Source organism: Triticum urartu, chromosome 7A, assembly GCF_056163025.1.
Source record: "Triticum urartu cultivar PI428250 chromosome 7A, HENAU_Tu73, whole genome shotgun sequence".
Taxonomy (NCBI): domain Eukaryota; kingdom Viridiplantae; phylum Streptophyta; class Magnoliopsida; order Poales; family Poaceae; genus Triticum; species Triticum urartu.
In genome coordinates, this window is record NC_141879.1 from 482,647,209 (window position 1) to 482,668,893 (window position 21,685).

Sequence of the window (21,685 nt, forward strand, 5' to 3'; positions counted from 1 at the left end):
GATGCACAAAATCTTAATGCGAAAGAACGTCACTTTATATTGCCACTTGTGATATGGACCTTTATTATGCAGTCCGTCTCTTTTATTTCTTCCACATCACAAAATTGTATAAAGCTTATTTTCTTCACACTAATAAATCACACATATTTAGAGAGCAATTTTTATTGCTTGCAACGATGACAACTTACTTGAATGATCTTACTCAATCCATAGGTAGATATGGTGGACTCTCATGGCAAAACTAGGTTTAAGGATATTTGGAAGCACAAGTAGTATCTCTACTTGGTGCAAAGAATTTGGCTAGCATGAGGGGGAAAGGCAAGCTCAACATGTTGGATGATCCATGACAATATAATTTATTTCAGATGTAAGAAAACATAACTGAGGGAGTCCTGGATTAGGGGGTCTCCGGACAGCCGGACTATATTCTTTGGACGGACTGTTGGACTATGAAGATACAAGATTGAAGACTTCGTCTCGTGTCCGGATAGGACTCTACTTGGCGTGGAAGGCAAGCTAGGCAATACGGATATGTATATCTCCTCCTTTGTAACCGACCTTGTGTAACCCTAGCCCCCTCCGGTGTCTATATAAACCGGAGGGGTTTTAGTCCGTAGGACAACATACAATCATACCATAGGCTAGCTTCTAGGGTTTAGCCTCTCCGATCTCGTGGTAGATCAACTCTTGTAATACTCATATCATCAAGAATAAATCAAATAGGACGTAGGGTTTTACCTCCATCAAGAGGGCCCAAACTTGGGTAAAACATCGTGTCCCCTGCCTCCTGTTACCATCCGCCTTAGACGCACAATTCGGGACCCCCTACCCGAGATCCGCCGGTTTTGACACCGACATTGGTGCTTTCATTGAGAGTTCCTCTATGTCGTCGCCGTTAGGCTTGATGGCTCCTACTATCATCGATAGCGATGTAGTCCAGGGTGAGACTTTTCTCCCCGGACAGATCTTTGTGTTCGGCGGCTTCGCACTGCGGGCCAACTCGCTTGGCCATATGGAGCAGATCGAAAGTTACGCCCCTGGCCACCAGGTCAGGTTTGGAAGCTTAAACTACACGGCTGATATCCGTGAAGACTTGATCTTCGACAGATTCGAGCCCCTGCCTTGTGCGCCACGTGGTCACGATGAGTACGATTTAGCTCTACCATCGGACCGTATTCAGGAGATCGCACCGGCAGCCGCTCCGAGCCTCAATTTGGAGCCAGTTGCGCCATCCATGGACGTGTGGATAGACCCCGTCATGGAGGCCGTATCCTCAGCGGCGATCGAGCCGAATATCGACCTTACCCTTCACGAGAGCCGTGTTGCCAAACTGTCGGATCCTTCTCCGGCCATGGGCTCTGAACCGCCTGCGCCCGTTCCTGTCGAATCCGATTGGGCGCCGATCATGGAGTTTACCTCCGCGGATATTTTTCAGCACTCGCCCTTTGGCGACATACTGAACTCATTAAGGTCTCTCTCCTTGTCAGGCGAGTCCTGGCCGAACTACGTCCGGCAGGATTGGGATGCGGATGACGAAGAAATTCGCTGCCCACCCACCACCCACTTAGTAGCCACTATCGATGAGTTAACCGACATGCTCGACTTCGACTCCGAAGGCATCGACGGTATGGACGACGATGCGGGAGGCGAAGAGGAACCACTGCCCACAGGGCACTGGACGCCCACTTCGTCACATGATGTATACATGGTGGACACACCCAAAGAAAACAACGACGAGGAATGGAAGGACGCAGCGAAGGGTTGTTCCCTCGAGAAGCAGTCAAAGCGGCGGCGTAAACACCGCTCCAAATCCCGCCTCGACAGAAATAACAATCATATAGACCCAGCGATAGAGCAGGGTGCACCATCGCCAGACCAGGGCAACACAGGGAATCAAACCGAACAACCCGACTCCGTCGAAGATAACAGTCCGCACGACATCACACCGAACAAGCGCCAGGAGCAACATAATGCCCACCAAAGGCTTGTTGCCACGGCGAGGAGTCTGAAAAACAGAAGCAAAGGCTCAAGGCTGCACAAGACACACTCAAAATCAAATGGAGTGAAGTACTCAACACTTCAGCGAAGTACGACAGTAATCGCCACACCAAGAGCTATCCGAAGCGAAATTTGCTACCTGAATTTGATGAGGAGGCCTTAGATCCTCCACAATTAAAAAATAAAACGGCCATCCGGTCGGATAGACGACCTCATAGCCAACATAAAGTGGCAATCGACGCCGCACATAAACCAGTATGCGATCCGCGTAAGGGCTCGCATCAAAAGGACGGCGCAACTAGATCCATCTATGGACCACGCAGGAGCGCTCCAACATAGAATGCAACACAACAAACATCCGAACACCACGGTACACCCAAATACAGGGGTGCCACACACCCTCTATGTTTCACCGATGAGGTGCTGGATCATGAATTTCCAGAGGGATTCAAACCCGTAAACATAGAGGCGTACGACGGAACAACATACCCTGGGGTCTGGATTGAGGACTACATCCTCCATATCCATATGGCTCGAGGAGATGATCTCCACGCCATCAAGTACTTACCCCTCAAGCTCAAAGGGCCAGCTCGACACTGGCTTAAAAGCCTCCCCGAAAACTCCATCGGAAGCTGGGAAGAGCTCGAAGACGCCTTTCAGGCAAATTTTCAAGGGACATATATCCGACCACCGGATGCAGACGATTTAAGTCATATAACTCAACAGCCCGGTGAGTCAGCCCAAAAACTTTGGAACAGGTTCCTCACTAAAAAGAACCAAATAGTTGACTGTCCGGACGCCGAAGCCTTAGAGGCCTTCAAGCATAGTGTTCGAGACGAATGGCTTGCCAGACACCTCGGTCAAGAAAAGCCGAGAACAATGGCAGCATTAACAAGCCTCATGACCCGTTTTTGCGCGGGCGAGGACAACTGGTTAGTCCGATGCAGCACCAGCGACCCAAGTACATCCGAAGTCAGGGATGGAAATGGGAAATCACGACACAACAAGAATAAGCACCGGAATAAAGAAGACAACCCGAAGAGCATAGCGGTAAACGCCGGATTTAGAAGCTCTCGGCCAGGGCAGCAGAAGCCGCCCTCCAAAGGCAACAGAGACGAATTGTCCAGCCTAAACAAAATTCTGGACCAAATATGTCAGATCCATAGCACCCCTGATAAACCTGCAAATCATACCCACAGAGAATGTTGGGTCTTCAAACAGTCCGGCAAGCTCAACACCAAACACAAGGGGCATGATACACCAAGTGAAGACGAGGACGAGCCTCGCAAGCAAAGCATAGGGGAACAGAAGAAATTCCCACCAGAAGTCCAAACAGTCAACGTGTTACACGTGATAAAAGGGAGAAACAAAGCGGCACCTTTAGAGGAACATGCCCCAGGGCCTATCACCGCGGAGCTCCGCCACTGGTCGTCCCAACCGATCACCTTCGACCATCGGGATTACTCGGCAAGTATCCGGCGTGCAGGATGGGATGCGTTGGTATTAGATCCAATAATTGATGGATACCACTTCACCCGAGTCCTGATGGATGGCGGCAGCAGTTTAAATCTGATATATTCGGCTTCAATGGAGTAACGCCAGGCCCAGAGGCTCACTGCAGCAGTGCTACCTTTAAAGGAGTAACGCCAGGCCCAGAGGCTCACTGTAGGGGCTCCCTGCTACTAGTGGTTATATTCGGCTTCCTCGATAACTTCCGCAATGAAAATTTAACTTTCCACGTCGCTCCATTCCAAAGTGGCTATCAAGCACTACTCGGACGCGAAGCTTTCGCTCACTTTAATGCAATACCGCATTACGCTTCCCTCAAGCTCAGGATGCCCGGTCCACACGACATCATTATAGTAAATGGAAATATTGGGCGCTCCTTGCGCGTCGAAGACGGTGCGGCCGCCTTGGCCGCCGCACACTAAACGACCTCACCAACTCAAGCATTTGACAGGTCGTTAAGACCACGGACACGGCTAGACGAGTCCGGCTCAGCTATATGTAATTAATACAGGTTTGATGGCTATACCCCTATTACAATACAAGGGGCTCAACGCGCGCGCAAAAGTGGCAATAAGGCTCACCTTTACTCATTTTCAACTATATATTGTTTATTTAGTATAACTTAACTTTTGCACGGCAACTTTTCAATTAAGTTCCTCTCTTTTTCAGATGACCATCGTGCTACACCCGTCCAGGATATGGCACAACGGAGACACAAGCGCAGACGTGCAGCAAGGACCCGTTCCAAGGATTCTTCGTAGATTAAGACCCTGCGTAAACTTTTTTTACTGTCTCTTGTTGATTTACATCCCTCGGATTCTCAGTACAACCGAGAAGGATGCTGACGTCTTGGCATGTGGCCACACCAGAATAATGCACGTACCTGGACACCAGGGGCTTATTACAAAGGGTACTGTTTAGACCCGGTTTACACCATAAAGACCGAATACCTTAGGGAGTGTTCGGCATCGCGAGTTTGGCCTTATATGCATCAGCTCTGAGTCATGTCTTTGGTCAAATGTTGGGTTTGCCCGGCTCCTGTGTTTTGCTGCCTTACGTTCCGCTCTATCAGCTAAGGCGGCACCAGGAGAACTACTGCGATTGTGCCCTAGTTCATCCGGACGAGCACCTTAGTAGGGAAAGCCAAAAACTGACTGTCATGATATAGCGTGAGACTGGTCAACCACTCGATGGCCTATTGGAATCTTCGGGATTACTCCGCATTAACGAAGGGCCGTTTCCCGGCAAGGCATGTACGCACCTCGAATCCGGACGAGTGCGGAGCCACCAGGGGCTATATAGTAGCCCCACTGTCAAACTCCTATGGCTAAGTGAAAGTGTTAAAGCATTATAGTCCGGTTGCCTAATTCGCTGCGCTATCACCTCCTTATTAGGACCAAGACATTGGATTAAGTGTGAATACGCGTCTTCTGCGAACACCCCCGCATTATATGCGTGGGGGCTGAAGCCGACGACTGCAATCTTTCAGGTTATATACATGTATACATAAACGGCCGCACAGGAGGCATCACAATACTTTCGGGCAAAAGTATAAATACAACCTTGATAAATTCAATAAAACGTTGTTTTTACAATGGGAATACATGTCACTCGAACATAACATTCTTCGAGCACTGGGCCTCTATCATACAAGCGCCCTCAAGAACTTCTTCAAAATAGTGCTCGGCAGCCACTCGACCTATGGCCGAACCCTGCGCCGCGACAGAGGTGGCATCCATCTCCGCCCAGTATGTTTTGACACGGGCAAGGGCCATCCGCGAGCCTTCTATGCACACCGACCTCTTCATCGCATTAATGCGTGGCACCGCACCAAGGAACCGCTGCACCAAGCTAAAATAGTTGTTTGGCTTTGGCCTTTCCGGCCACAGATTATCCATGATAGACCTCATGGCGAGTCCGGACAATCTATTGAGTTCGGCCCATTCGGCAAGCTGATCAGTCAATGGAAGCGAACGCTCTGGAACGTTAAATTGCGACTAGAACAGCTTGTCCACTTCATGATCTGTTTGACCTCGGAAGTATTCGGCCGCATCGACAGTGCTCGCCGCCAAGTCCAGATATGCATCGGCCGAACTCCACAGCCGATCCAGAGGGGCATACCGCGGATCGCCGAACTTCCTTCGCAGCATAAAGGGCTTCCCAGCCACAATATCCCCGACTTCACGCAGTTCCTCCTTCTTTGCTCTCATTGCAGAGCGGGTGTCTTTGGTCGCCATTGTGGCCTTTTCGAGGTCCGTAGCCTTCGCCCGGCTTTCTTCTTCAAGAAACTGGCAGCGGTCGGCAGTGTCTTTTAACTTCACATCCATTTTGGCCATTTTCTCTTTGCTCTCGCTATGCGCGGCCTTGTCGGCTCTCAACTCTTCGGCCGCCTTCAACGCGGCCGCATTACTACTCCTTGCTTGCTCTTTGGCTCGGGCAAGCTCCGCCCGCAGGGCCTCCATGGTGGCAGCTCCATCTACAGTCACAACATATTAAAGATACTGGCATCACGCTGCTCTTACTATGTGACATTCACTATAAACATCACCTACCCTGTGCCTCGTCAAGCCGCTTGTTAACAAGCTTGATATCGGCATCCGCCGCATCCAATCGCCGTTTTAGTTTGGCAACCCCATCAGTCCGGCTAGCCACCGGAGCTTCAGACACCTGCACACAACGGCAGTCTGGTTATTACCTGGGACTATGATCCTCTATTCGTCGCCGTTCTCGACGACAACCAGAGTCTCAGGGGCTACTATCTACACAGGGCGCACCTAAAAATGTGCGGTACTACCAAAAATGCATATCATTCCATGTACCTCAAAGCCCGTCAGTAGACTCATAAAGGCTTCATGCAACCCATTTTCGGCGGACGAAATCCTTTCAATCATCATACACATTAATGTACGGTGCTCTTCTAAGATAGTCGCTCGCTCTAGCAGACCCTTCAGTACGTCCGACCGCATACCAAGTGGTGCCGGACTCTTTTGATTGCTCTCTTCAAGAGCTGAATACTGAGGGCTTCGGGTGACTATGGGATTACCTTCTAGCCTTGCCGGATCTGGAGAAACTCTCCGTGACGACACTTCAAGGTCGCCCACTTCTTGAGCCAGGGAGTCCGGGGGAGGCGTTTCGCTCTCCATCATCTCCGGAAGAAGATCCCCCGAAGACGAGCTCTGCTGAGAAGGGCTCAGATCCAAACTGCAAGATAGATGCTTCGGTTATCTTCCTCAGAAGTAAGGTAGTATATCTTCACTATTAAGTACTTTTTGATTACTTACAGCTTGTTAGAGGGCTGATCCCCGCACGTACTTTGTGCGGCAAGAGCACCCTCTGAGGCGGGACCCTCTGGTGGAGTTTTCTTCTCCCGTTTGGAAACCTTGGTTTCCGGGTCATCAGAGGTAGTCCTCTTCCTCCCCCGGGGCGAGGAAATGTCAGATTCCTTCCCTTGGTTATCCTCCCCCACGGAGGCGCTCATTCCCTTGGTTGGAATAGGTAGCGGTGGGGCCCGCTTTCGCCCTCTTTATTCCCCCCTTCATCTTCCTTTGAGGGCACCAGGCAAGGTGCTGGCTTGAGCATCTTTTCCAGCACCGGATTATCCAAGCCTTCGGGAAGGGGGGCCGAACACCGGATCATCTTCGCCTTTGTTATCCAGTCCTAGTGAAAAAGCGATTCTTCAGAATGACGTCATGATAAATGTAAGATAGTGTATTCGGTCGGTGCGGTTGCTGCTCAGGCCCACGTCCTCGGAGGTGTCCGGACACTCTATTTGGGGTCCGAAGAACGACTTGTACATCTCCTTGTGCGTCAGGCTGAGGAAATTCTAAATAGCGCGCTGTCCTTCTAGGTTGAATTCCCACAAGTGGAGGGCCCGACGTTTGCAAGGCTGGACTTGACGAACCAGCATGACTTGCACTACCATAACCAAACTAAAATCTCCCTCAAAAGAGATCCCGGATGCGGCTCTGCAGTATGGGCACATCCTTGGCTGGACCCCAGCTCAGCCCCCTGCTGATCCATGACATCAGTTGTGGTGGAGGGCCCGAGCGAAAGGCGGGGGAAGCTACCCACTTGGCACTTCTGGGAGCGGTGATGTAGAACCACTCCCGTTGCCATAATCCGGACACCTCTGGAAAGGAACCTTTTGGCCATGGAGCTCCGGCAATCTTGCTTATTAATGCACCCCCGCACGCTGCATACTACCCCTCGACCGTCTTCGGCTTCACATCAAAGGTCTTGAGCCACAGGCCGAAGTGAGGGGTAATGCGGAGGAAGGCCTCACATACGACAATAAATGCCGAGATGTGGAGAAAGGAATCCGGGGCTAGATCGTGGAAATCAAGCCCGTAATAGAACATCAAACCCCTTACGAAGGGATCCAGAGTGAGGCCTAGTCCTCGGAAGAAGTGGGAGATGAACACGACGTCTTCGTTGGGTTCAGGAGTAGGGACGACCCGCCCTCGGGTGGGCAGCCAATGTGAGACTTCGGCGGTCAGGTATCTTGCCTCCCTCAACTTCTTGATATCCTCTTCCGTGACGGAGGAGGGCATCCACCGGCCCTGGAGGCTGGATCCGGACATGATTGAAGATCCTAAGCACCTGACCTAGGCTTTGAGTGTTAGAACTTGAGGCAGGGGAAGGATTCGATTGAGCACGGGAGGAAAAAAGTAAAAGCCTTGACCCTTTATAAAGAGGGTGAATATCAAGCGTCCTCCTCGTGGCCGTTTGGGACTTGCCTAAAATGTAGGAGTCCTAGGCATGGTTGGGTTACCCACGACCGTATTGATGAGAATCCCGTAATAAGGGGGACACGATCTCTGCTTTGACAAGACGTGTCAAGAAACTGCCCCGCGTTATGTGCGGTGCTAGTTAAAGAAAAACGGTTCGAATAATCACCGAGCCATGGCATGATGTCATGTTGCCAAAAAGTGTCAGCAGATTAGATTTGTGGAAATATTATTCTCTCTACGGTGGTATGTGGAACTTATTTTGCAGGGTCGGACACTATCCTTGTATTCAGATTCTTCCGTGGTGTATTCGGAGGAGGAACCCGCCTTGCAATGCTGAAGACAACACTACGCGCCGGACTCATCGTCATTGAAGCCTGGTTCAGGGGCTACTGAGGGAGTCCTGGATTAGGGGGTCTCTGGACAGCTGGATTATATTCTTTGGCCGGACTATTGGACTATGAAGATACAAGATTGAAGACTTCGTCTCGTGTCCGGATAGGACTCTACTTGGCGTGGAAGGCAAGCTAGGAAAGCTAGGCAATACGGATATGTATATCTCCTCCTTTGTAACCGACCTTGTGTAACCCTAGCCCCCTCCGGTGTCTATATAAACCGGAGGGGTTTTAGTCCGTAGGACAACATACAATCATACCATAGGCTAGCTTCTAGGGTTTAGCCTCTCCGATCTCGTGGTAGATCAACTCTTGTAATACTCATATCATCAAGAATAAATCAAGCAGGACGTAGGGTTTTACCTCCATCAAGAGGGCCCGAACCTGGGTAAAACATCGTGTCCCCTGCCTCCTATTACCATCTGCCTTAGACGCATAGTTTGGGACCCCCTACCCGAGATCCGCCGGTTTTGACACCGACAATAACCCATTACGTTGTCTTCCTTGTCCAACGTCAACTCTTTAGCATGTCATATTTTAATGAGTTCTCACAATCATAAAAGATGTCCAAGATAGTATATTTATATGTGAAAAACTCTATTTCTTTATTACTTCCTATTAATTGCAACGATGACCAAAACTATGTTTGTTAACTCTCAACAACTTTTATTCATCATACTCTTTATATGTGAAGTCATTACTCTCCATAAGATCCATATGATCTCTTTATTTCTTTTTACTCTTTCTCTTTTATTTTATTCCCTCAAGATCATAGCAAGATAGTCAAGCCCTTGACTCAACACTAATCTTTATTATATATAGCTCACGGACTCGATTACATAGAAGGGTCATAAAGAAAAACTCCAAACTAGATCATACTAAAACTTTATTCTACTAGATCAAGATATTACCAAAAGGATCGAACTAAGAAAAACGGTAAAGATAAAAGTGTGATGATGATACGATACCGGGGCACTCCCGCAAGCTTGGCAGTTGCCAAGGGGAGTGCCCATACCTATGTGTTTATGTCTCCTTCTTCGGGGGTGGTGACGTGATATTCTTGGCGATGATGCCCTTTAGGATACGGTTCTCTTCCGCAACCTTATTGACTTGCTGCTTGAGGTCCATTATTTCCTTACGGAGCTTGCCCGTGACGGCTAAAGCTCCTTACCCAAGGATGTTGCATAGTCGCGGGAGAACAAATAACACTCTTTTTCATATTTTCATAAGAAAGAAATCTAACGTTGGAAGGGATGACCGAGTTTGGAATAGCCGAGCTCTATAGTTCCCCCATCGTGAATCTGGCTCGGAAACGAGAAGTAACTTCTTGATCCTCCTCCATGGCATATATCCTTTTCAAGTCGGCCTCCATCTCTCCCTTAGTTGATGGACCAAAGTGGTCAGCATCGTTGTTTGCTCTTGGCCCCGGTATTGGATGAGACACCCGACTCTCCCCGACTGGCTCTTGAGAAGACATCTTGCTCTAAATCTACAGCAGAAACAGCTCGAAACAAAAACAGAGGATGTTTGCGTGGTACGGTATAAATGAATTTTTATCGACCAAAAGAAGTATCGTGCAAGAAAATGGAGTCCGGAGAGCACACGAGGTGCCAACGAGGCAGGGGGGCGCGCCAGGGGGGTAGGGCGCGCCCTCCACCCTCATGGACGCCTCGTGTCCTTCCCGGACTACTTCTTATTTTCCTACTTTCTTAAATATTCCAAAACAGAGAAAAAATGCTATTAGAACTGTTTTGGAGTCAGTTTACTTATCGTACCACGTACCTATTCCTTTTCGGAGCCTGAAACATTCTGGAAAGTGTCCCTTATGTATTCCTCCGGAGTTACGGTTTCAATAACATTAGTTTTAACATTTATTGGATTACCTGAGATATAATGTTTGATTCTTTGACCGTTCACCACCCTCGAATTAGTGCCTTCGAAGTTGTTGATTTTTATGGCACCAGAACGATAGACCTCCTCGGTGACGTAAGGACCTTCCCATTTGAAAAGGAGTTTGCCTGCAAAAAATCTTAAACGAGAGTTGTATAACAATACATATTCACCTACATTAAACTCACGTTTTTGTATCCTTTTGTCATGCCATCTTTTAACTTTTTCTTTAAACAGTTTGGCATTCTCATAGGCCTGGGTTCTCCATTCATCAAGTGAGCTAATGCCAAAAAGCCTCTTCTCACCGGCAAGTTTGAAATCATAATTGAGCTCTTTAATGGCCCAATATGCCTTATGTTCTAGTTCGAGAGGTAAGTGACATGCTTTTCCATAAACCATCTTATACGGAGACATACCCATAGGATTTTTATATGCAGTTCTATAAGCCCATAATGCATCATCAAGTTTATTGGACCAATTCTTTCTAGATCTATTTACAGTCTTTTGCAAAATTAATTTAAGCTCTCTATTACTCAATTGTACTTGACCACTAGACTGTGGATGATATGGACATGCAATTCTATGATTAAGATCATACTTGGCAAGCATTTTACGAAAAGCACCATGAATAAAATGTGAACCACCATCAGTCATTAAGTATCTAGGGACTCCAAACCTCGGAAAAATAACTTCTTTAAGCATCTTAATAGATGTGTTATGATTAGCACTACTAGTTGGAATAGCTTCTACCCACTTAGTAACGTAATCAACAACAACTAAAATATGCGTATACCAATTAGAGGAAGGAAATGGTCCCATATAATCAAAGCCCCAGACATCAAATGGTTCGATAACAAGTGAATAATTCATAGGCATTTCTTTACGTCTACTAATATTACCAATTCTTTGACATTCATCACAAGACAAAACAAACTTACGGGCATCCTTGAAGAGAGTAGGCCAATAAAAACCGGATTGCAATACCTTATGTGTAGTTCGATCTCCAGCATTGTGTCCTCCATAAGCCTCATAGTGACACTTGCATAGGATCTGTTCCTGTTCATTCTCAGGTACACAATGTCTAATAACACCATCTACTCCTTCTTTATAAAGGTGTGGGTCATCCCAAAAGTAATGTCTTAAATCATAGAAGAACTTTTTCATTTGTTGGTATGTGAAACTAGGTGGTATAAAGCAACAATATAATTAGCATAATCAGCATACTATGGAGCAGTACGAGAAGCATTTATGACACCTAGTTGTTCATCAGGAAAGCTATCATCAATAGGTAGTGGGTCATCAAGAACATTTTCTAACCTAGATAAGTTGTCTGCAATGGGGTTCTTAGCTCCTTTTCTATCAATAATATGCAAATCAAATTCTTGTAGCAAGAGAACCCATCTAATAAGTCTAGGTTTAGCATCTTTCTTTTCCATAAGATATTTAATAGCAACATGATCAGTGTGAATAGTTACTTTAGAATCAACAATATAAGGTATGAACTTATCACATGCAAACACAACTCCTAAAAACTCCTTTTCACTAGTAGCATAATTTCTCTGGGAACTGTCTAGAGTTTTACTAGCATATTGGATAACATTTAATTTCCTATCAACTCTTTGTCCTAGAACATCCCCTACGGCATAATCACTAGTGAGGGAGTCCTGGATTAGGGGGTCTCCGGACAGCCGGACTATCTCCATTGGCCGGACTCATAGAATATGAAGATACAAGATTGAAGACTTCGTCTCGTGTCCAGATGGGACTCTACTTGGCGTGGAAGGCAAGCTAGGCAATACGTATATGGATATCTCCTCCTTTGTAACCGACCTTGTGTAACCCTAACCCTCTCCGGTGTCTATATAAACCAAAGGCTTTTAGTCCGTAGGACAAGAATCACAACATACAATCATACCATAGGCTAGCTTCTAGGGTTTAGCCTCTCTGATCTCGTGGTAGATCTACTCTTGTAACACCCATATCTTCAATATTAATCAAGAAGGACGTAGGGTTTTACCTCCATCAAGAGGGCCCGAACCTGGGTAAAACTTCGTGTCCCTTGCCTCCTGTTACCATCCGGCCTAGACGCACAGTTCGGGACCCCCTACCCGAGATCCACCGGTTTTGACACCGACATTGGTGCTTTCATTGAGAGTTCCTCTGTGTCGTCGCCGTTAGGCTTGATGGATCCTACCATCATCGATAGCGATGCGGTCCAGGGTGAGACTTTTCTCCCTGGACAGATCTTCGTATTCGGCGGCTTTGCACTGCGGGCTAATTCGCTTGGCCATCTGGAGTAGATTGAAAGCTACGCCCCTGGCCATCAGGTCAGATTTGGAAGTTTGAATTACATGGCGAACATCCGTGGGGACTTGATCTTCGACGGATTTGAGCCACAGCCGGGCGCGCCCCGCTGTCGCGATGGGTATGACCTAGCTCTATCGCCGGACAGTACCCCAGAAGCCGCGCCCGCATCAGCTCCGACCCTTAGTTCGGAGCCAACTGCGCCAATCGAGGACGGGTGGTTAGACACCACCTCAGGGGTTGCAGTCTCAATGGTGATCGAGCCGAACACCAACGCAAATCTCCGTGCAGCCCGTGACTCCAAGGTGCCGGACTCTCTTCGGGAAACCGAAACATCCGCACCCCTGCCAATCGAATCCGATTGGGCGCCGATCATGGGATTCACCGCCGCAGATATCTTTCAGCACTCGCCCTTCGGCGACATTCTGAATTCACTAAGGTCTCTCTCTTTGTCAAGAGAGCCCTGGCCGGATTATGGCCAACAGGATTGGGATGCAGACGACAAAATTCGACGCCCACCCACCACCCACTTAATAGCCAATGTCGATGATTCAACCGACATGGTCGACTTCGACTCCGCAGACATCGACGGTATGGATGACGATGCGGGAGGTGGAGAGGAACCACCGCCCACAGGGCGCTGGACGTCCAATTCATCATATGACGTATACTTGGTGGACACACCAAAGGAAGACGACGAGGAACGGAAGGACGCACCGAAGGCTTATTCCCTCGAGAAGCAGTCAAAGCGGCGGCGCAAGTGCCGCCCCAAATCACGCCTCACCAGAAATAACGATAACATAGACCCAGCGTTGGGGCAGGGCGAACCACTGCCGGACCACGGCAATACGGAGAATCAAACCGAACAAACCAATTCTGTCAAAGATAATAGTCCGGACGACACAACGTCGGACAGACATCCGGAGCAGCAGAATGCCCGTCAAAGGCTTGTTGCCACCGCGAGGAGTCTGAAAAAGCAGCAGCAAAGGCTCAAGGATGCGCAGGACACACTCCAAATCAGATGGAGTAAAGTACTCAACACAGCAGCGAAGTATGGCGACAATCGCCCCACCAAGAGCTACCCAAAGCGGAAGTTGCTACCTGAATTCGATGAGGAGGCCTCAGACCCCTCACAACCAAAAATCAAAACAACCACTTGGCCGGATAGACGACCTCACGGCCAACATAGAGCGGCAAACAATGCCACCTACAAGACAATACGCGATTCACGCGAGGGCTTGCACCAAAAGGACAGCGCAACCAGATCCATCTATGGACCACGCAAGTGCGCCCCAGCATACGATATAACACAACAAACATCCGAACAACGCGGTACACCCAGATACGGGGGTGCCGCACCCCCCCTATGTTTCACCGACGAGGTGCTGGATCATGAATTTCCAGAGGGATTCAAACCTGTAAACATAGAGGCATACGACGGAACAACAGACCCTGGGGTCTGGATCGAGGACTATATCCTCCACATCCATATGGCTCGAGGAGATGATCTCCACTCAAACTCAAAGGGCCAGCTCATCATTGGCTTAAAGGCCTCCCCGAAAACTCCATTGGAAGCTGGGCAGAGCTCGAAGACGCTTTTCGGGCAAACTTTCAAGGGACTTATGTCCGACCTCCGGATGCGGATGATTTGAGTCATATAACTCAACAGCCCGGAGAGTTAGCCCAAAAGCTTTGGAACATGTTTCTTACTAAAAAGAACCAAATTGTCGACTACCCGGACGCTGAAGCCTTGGCATCTTTTAAGCACAGCGTCCGTGATGAATGGCTTGCCCAACACCTCGGCTAAGAAAAACCGAGAAAAATGGCAGCATTGACAAGCCTCATGACCCGCTTTTGCACGGGTGAAGACAGCTGGCTAGCCCGATGCAGCTCCAGCGACCCTAGTACATCTGAAGTTAGAGATGGAAACGGGAAATCACGGCGCAACAACAATAACAAACGCCAGAATAAAAGAGACAACACGAAGAGCATGGCAGTAAACGCTGGATTCAAAAGCTCCCAGTCAGGTTAGCAAAAGCCACCCCCTAAAGGCGCCAGAGACGAACTGTCCAGCCTAAACAAAATTCTGGACCAAATATGTCAGGTCCATAGCACCCCTGGCAAACCAGCCAATCATACCCACACAGAATGTTGGGTCTTCAAGCAGTCCGGCAAGCTCAACGCCATACACAAGGGGGAGGATACACCAAGCGAAGATGAGGATGAGCCTCTCAAGGAAGACACTAGGGAACAAAAGAAATTTCCACCAGAAGTCAAAACAGTAAACGTGTTACACGTGATCAATGGCAGAAACAAAACGGCACTCCCAGAAAAATATGCCCGAAGGCCTATCACCGCGGAGTCCTGCCACTGGTCGTCTCAACCGATCACTTTCGACCATCGTGATTACTCAGCAAGTGTCCGGCGTGCAGGATGGGCTGACCTGGTATTAGACCTAATAATTGACGGATACCACTTCACACGAGTCCTGATGGACGATGGCTGCAGTCTAAACCTGATATACCAGGATACAATCTGCGAAATGGGGATAGACCCAACAAAAATTTGCCATAGCAATATTACCATTAAAGGAGTAACGCCAGGCCCAGGGGCTCATTGCACGGGCTCCCTATTACTAAAAGTTATATTCGGCTTCCCCGATAACTTCTGTAGCGAACATTTAACCTTTCACATCGCTCCGTTTCAAAGTGGCTATCAAGCACTACTCGGACGCGAAGCTTTCACTCGCTTTAACGCAATACCACACTATGCTTCCCTCACACTCAAGATGCCCGGTCCACGTGGCATCATTACAGTGAACGGAAGTATTAAGTGATCTCTGCGCGCCGAAGAGCATGCGGCTGCCTTGGCAGCCGCACACTAAAAACAGCCTCACCAACTAAAGCATTTAGCAGGTCGTCACGACCTCAGACACAGTTAGACGAGTCCGGCGCAGCCATATGCAATTTTTACCGGATCAATGATCACACCCCTGTTACAAATACAAGGGGCTCAACGTGCGCAGACAAGCGGCAATTCTTACTTACCTTGAATTATACATGATTTCTTTAAAAAACTATCTTTTGCACGGCAGCTTTTTTCACCTAAGCTCCTCTCTTTTACAGATAATCATCGTGCTACACCCATCCAGGATACGGCACAACGGAGACACAGGCGCAGACGTGCAGCAGGGACCCGCTCCAAGGATTCTTTTTAGATTAAGACCCTGCGTAAACCTTTTTTACTGTCTCTTGTTGATACATATCCACCGAATTCTCAGCACATTCGAGAAGGATGCTGGCGTCTTGGCATGTGGCCATGTCAGAATAATGCACGTACCTGGACACAAGGGGCTTCTTATGAAGGGCACTATCTAGGCCCGTGTTATGCCATAAAGACCGAATACCTTAGGGAGTGTTCGGCGTCACGAGTTTGGCCTTATATGCATCAGCTTCGAATCATTGTCTTTGGTCAAATGTTGGGTTTGCCCGGCTCCTGTGTTTTGGTGCCTTATGTTCCGCTTTACTGGCTAAGGTAGCACCAGGAGAACTACTGCGATTGTGCCCTGGTTCATCCGGACGAGCACCTCAATAGAGAAAGCCGAAAACTGACTGTCATGATATAGCGTGAGACTGGTCAACCACTCGCTGACCTATCGAAATGTTAGAATTCCTCCGCCTTAACGAAGGGCCGTTTCCCGGCCAGGCATGTACGCACCCCACGATCGGGAGAGTGCGGAGCCACCAGGGGCTATCTAGTAGTTCCACTGTCAAACTCCTATGGCTAAGTGAAAGTGTTAAAGCATTATAGTCCGGTTGCCTCGCTCACTACGCTAGCACCTCCTTAATAGGACCAAGACCTTGGGTTAAGTGTGAACACGCATTTTTGCAAGCACCCCCACATTTTATGCGTGGGGGTTGAAGCCGGCGGCTGCAATCTATCAGGTTATACACAGGTATACATAAACGGCCGCACAGGAGGCATCATACTACTTTCAGGCAAAAGTATAAAAATAACCTTATAAAAAATTCATAAAAGCATTGTGCTTACAATGAAAATACATATCACTCAAACATAATATTTTTCGAGCACTGGGCCTCTATCAAACGAGCACCCTCGAGAACCTCCTCAAAATAGTGCTCGGCAGCCACCCGGCCTATGGCCGATCCCTGCGCCGCAACGGTGGTAGCGTCCATCTCTGCCCAGTATGCTTTAACACGGGCAAGGGTCATCCGCGAGCCTTCTATGCATGCCGACCTCTTCATCGCATTAATGCGTGGCACCGCATCAAGGAACTGCTGCACTAAGCTAAAATAGCTGTTCGGCTTTGCCCTTTCCGGCCATAGCTGATCCACAACAGACCTCAAGGTGAGTCCGGACAACCTATTCAGTTCGGCCCATTCGGCTAGCTGGTCATTCAATGAAAGTGGACGTTCTGGAACATGGAATTGCGTCCAGAACAGCTTGTCCACTTCACGATCTGTCTGACCTTGGAAGTACTTGGCCGCATCGGCAGCGCTCGTCTCCAAATCCATATACGCATCTGCCGAACTCCACAGCCGATCCAAAGGGGCATACCGAGGATCTCCGAACTTCCTCCGTAACATGAAGGGTTTCCCAGCTGCAATGTCCCTGACTTCCTGCAGCTCCTCCTTCTTCGCTCTCATAGCAGAACGGGTGTCTTTATCCGTCACCGCGGCCTTCTCAAGGTCCGTTGCCTTCGCTTGGTTTTTTTCTCAAGGACCCGTCAACGGTCGGAAGTGTCTTTCAATTCTACGGCCATCTTGGCCATCTTCTCCTGGCTCTCGCAATGTGCGGCCTTCTCGGCTTTCAACTCTTTGGCTGCCTTCAAAGCAGCCGCATTACTACTCCTCGCTTGTTCCTTGGCTCGGGCAAGTTCTGCCTGCAAGGCTTCCACGGTGGCAGCTCCATCTGCAGTCACAACATATTAAAGATACTGGCATTATGCTGCTCTTACTATGTGGTGTACACCGGATAATTACACTTACCCTGTGCCTCGTCAAGCCTCTTGTTAACAAGCTCGATGTCGGCGTCTGCCGCATCCAGTTGCCGTTTCAATTGGGCAAACTCCCTAGTCCGGCTAGCCACCGGAGCTTCCACTACCTGCACATAGAGGCAGTTTGGTTATTGCCTGGGAATATGATCCTATGTTCGCCGCTGTTCTCGATGACAACCAGAGTCTCAGGGGCTACTATCTACACAGGGCACACCTAACATGTGCAGTACTATCACATTATCTCACATACCTCAAAGCCCGTCAATAGACTCATAAAGGCTTCATGTAATCCGCTTTCAGCGGACGAGATTCTCTCCATCACCGTACCCATCAGTGTACGGTGCTCTTCTGAGATGGCCGCTCGCCCCACCAACTCCCTCAAAACGTCCGATCGCACACTAGACAGTGCCAGACTCTTTCGTATGCTCTCTTTGGGAGCCGGACACTGGGATTTGGGGGTCTACGGGATTATCTTCTGGCCTCACCGGATCCGGAGAGGCCCTCCGCGACGACACTTCGGGGTCGCCCGCTTCTGGAGCGGAGGAGTCCGGGGGAGGCGTTTCGCTCTCCATCATCTCTGGAAGAAGATCCCCCGAGGACGAGCTCATTTGAGAGGGGCTGAGGCCCGAACTTCAAGATAGATGCGGTGGTTATTTTCTCAGAGGAAAAAGATAGCACACCCTTACTATTAAAATATTTTGGATCACTTACGACTCGTTGGAGGGCTGATCCCCCTGCAGACTCTACGCGGCAAAAACACCCCCCAAGGCAGGACCCTCAGTGGGAGACCTCTTCTCCCGTTTGGAGGCTTTGGCTTCCGAATCCTCGGAAGCAGTCCTTTTCCTCCCCCGATCGTCCTCCTTCATGGAGACGCTCGTTTCCTCGGTTGGAGCGGATAGCGATGGGGGCCCGCGTCCGCCCGTATTATCTCCCTCGGTATCTTCCTTCAGGGGCTTCGGACAAGGTGCGACCTCGAGCATCTTCTCAAATACCGGATTTTCCAAACCCTCAGGGAGGGGAGCCAAGCACCGGATCATCTTCGCCTTTGCTAGCCAGTCCTGGTCAAAAAGCGGACTCTCAGAAATAACTTCGAATAAAAGACAGCGTGGTCGTCTAGGGGATTTCTTACTTGTTCGGCGGTGCGGTTACTGCTCAGGCCCACGTCCTCGGTGATATCCGGACATTCCACTTGAGGTCCGAAGAATGACGTGTACATCTCCTCGTGCGTCAGGCTGAGGAAACTTTGAATGGCACGTGGTCCCTCTGGGTTGAACTCCTACAAGCGTAGGGGCCGGCGTTTGCAAGGCTGGACTTGACGAACCAGCATAACTTGTATTACCGCAGCCAAATTAAAATCTCCCTCGAAGAGATCTCAGATGCGGCTTTGCAATATAGGCACGTCCTTGGCTGGACCCCAGCTCAGACCCCTGCTAATCCATGACATCAGTTGTGGTGGGGGGCCCGGGCAGAAAGTGGGAGCAGCCGCCCACTTGGCACTTCTGGGAGCCGTGACATAGAACCACTCCTGTTGCCATAATTCGGACACCTCTGGAAAGGAACCTCTCGGCCATGGGGCTCCTGCCATCTTGCCTATTGATGCACCTCCGCACGCTGCATGCTGCCCCTCGATCACCTTCGGTTGTACTTCAAAGGTCTTGAGCCACAGGCCAAAGTGAGGGGTCACACGATGGAAGGCCTCACACACGACAATAAATGTCGTGATGTGGAGAAAGGAGTCCGGAGCTAGATCGTGGAAATCTATCCCGTAATAGAACATCAAGCCCCTGGCGAAGGGATCCAGAGTGAGGCCTAGACCTCGGAGGAAGTGGGAGACGAACACAACATTCTCGTTGGGTTCGGGAGTAGGGACGACCTGCTCTTGAGCAGGCAGCCGATGCGACACCTCAGTGGTCAGGTATCTGGCCTCCCTCAACTTCTTAATGTCCTCTTCCATCACGGAGGAGGGCATCCATCGTCCTTGGAGGCTGGATCCAGACATGATTGAAGATCCGGGGCACCTAACCTGGGCTTTGGGTGTTAGAACTCGAGGCGGGGGAAGGGTTTGGTTGAGCACGAGAGGGAAAAAGCGAAAACCTTGTCCCCTTATAAAGAGGGTGAATATCAAGCGTCCTCTCCGTAGCCGTTTGGGACTTGCCTATAATCTAGGAGTCCTAGACACGGTTGGGTTACCCACGACCGCATTAATGAGAATCCCATAATTAGGGGAACACGATCTCCGCTTCGGCAAGGCGTGTCAAGAAACCGCCTCATGTTATGTGTGGAGCTGGTTAAGAGAAACGGTTCGAATAATCACCGGGCCATGACATGACGTCATGTTGTCAAAACAAGCCAGCAAATTAGATCTACGAAAAAATTATTCTCTCTGCGGTGGAATGTGGAATTTATTTGCAGGGTCGGACACTATCCTCGTATTCAAATTCTTCTATGATGTATTCAGAGAAGGAACCCGCCTTGCAATGTCGAAGATAACTACGCGCCGGATTCATCGTCATTGAAGCCTGGTTCAGGGGCTACTGAGGGAGTCCTGGATTAGGGGGTCTCCGGACAGCCGGACTATATCCATTGGCCGGACTCATAGACTATGAAGATACAAGATTGAAGACTTCGTCTCGTGTCCGGATGGGACTCTACTTGGCGTGGAAGGCAAGCTAGGCAATACGTATATGGATATCTCCTCCTTTGTAACCGACCTTGTGTAACCCTAACCCTCTCCGGTGTCTATATAAACCGAAGGGTTTTAGTCCGTAGGACAAGAATCACAACATACAATCATACCATAGGCTAGCTTCTAGGGTTTAGCCTCTCTGATCTCGTGGTAGATCTACTCTTGTAACACCCATATCTTCAATATTAATCAAGCAGGATGTAGGGTTTTACCTCCATCAAGAGGGCCCGAACCTGGGTAAAACTTCGTGTCCCTTGCCTCCTGTTACTATCCGGCCTAGACGCACAGTTCGGGACCCCCTACCCGAGATCCGTCGGTTTTGACACCGACAACTAGCATCACACATAATTTCAAATGGTAAATTCCAATCAGGAGGCTGAACAATAGGTGCAGAAATCAAAGCTTTCTTAAGTATTTCAAATGCTTCTACACAATCATCATCAAAGACAAAAGGAACAACTTTTTGTAAGAGATTAGTCAGAGGCCTATAAATTTTAGAGAAGTCCTTAATGAACCTCCCATAAAAACTGGCATGACCAAGGAAACTTCTTATACCTTTGATGTCCTTAGGACACGACATCTTTTCAATAGCATCAACCTTAGCTTTATCTACTTCAATACCTCTTTCAGAAATTTTATGCCCCAAGACAATACCTTCATTAACCATAAAGTGGCACTTCTCCCAATTCAAGACAAGATTAGTTTCTTCACATCTCTACAAAACTCGATCAAGGTTGCTTAAGCAATCATCAAAAGAAGTTCCGTATACGGAGAAATCATCCATGAAAACCTCAACAATCCTTTCACAAAAGTCAGAGAATATAGCAGTCATACATCTTTGAAAGGTAGCAGGTGCATTGCATAAACCAAAAGGCATACGTCTATAAGCAAAGGTACCGAAAGGGCAAGTAAAAGTTGTCTTTTCTTGATCCTCTTTTGACACAGGTATTTAAGAGAAGCCAGAATAACCATCTAGAAAGCAAAAATGTGTATGTTTGGATAATGTTTCTAGCATTTGATCAATAAAAGGTAATGGGTAATAATCCTCTTAGTAGCTTTATTTAATTTGCGGAAATCAATTACCATTCTATAACCTGTAACAATTCTTTGTGGGATCAATTCATCTTTATCATTAGGAACAACAGTAATACCTCCCTTC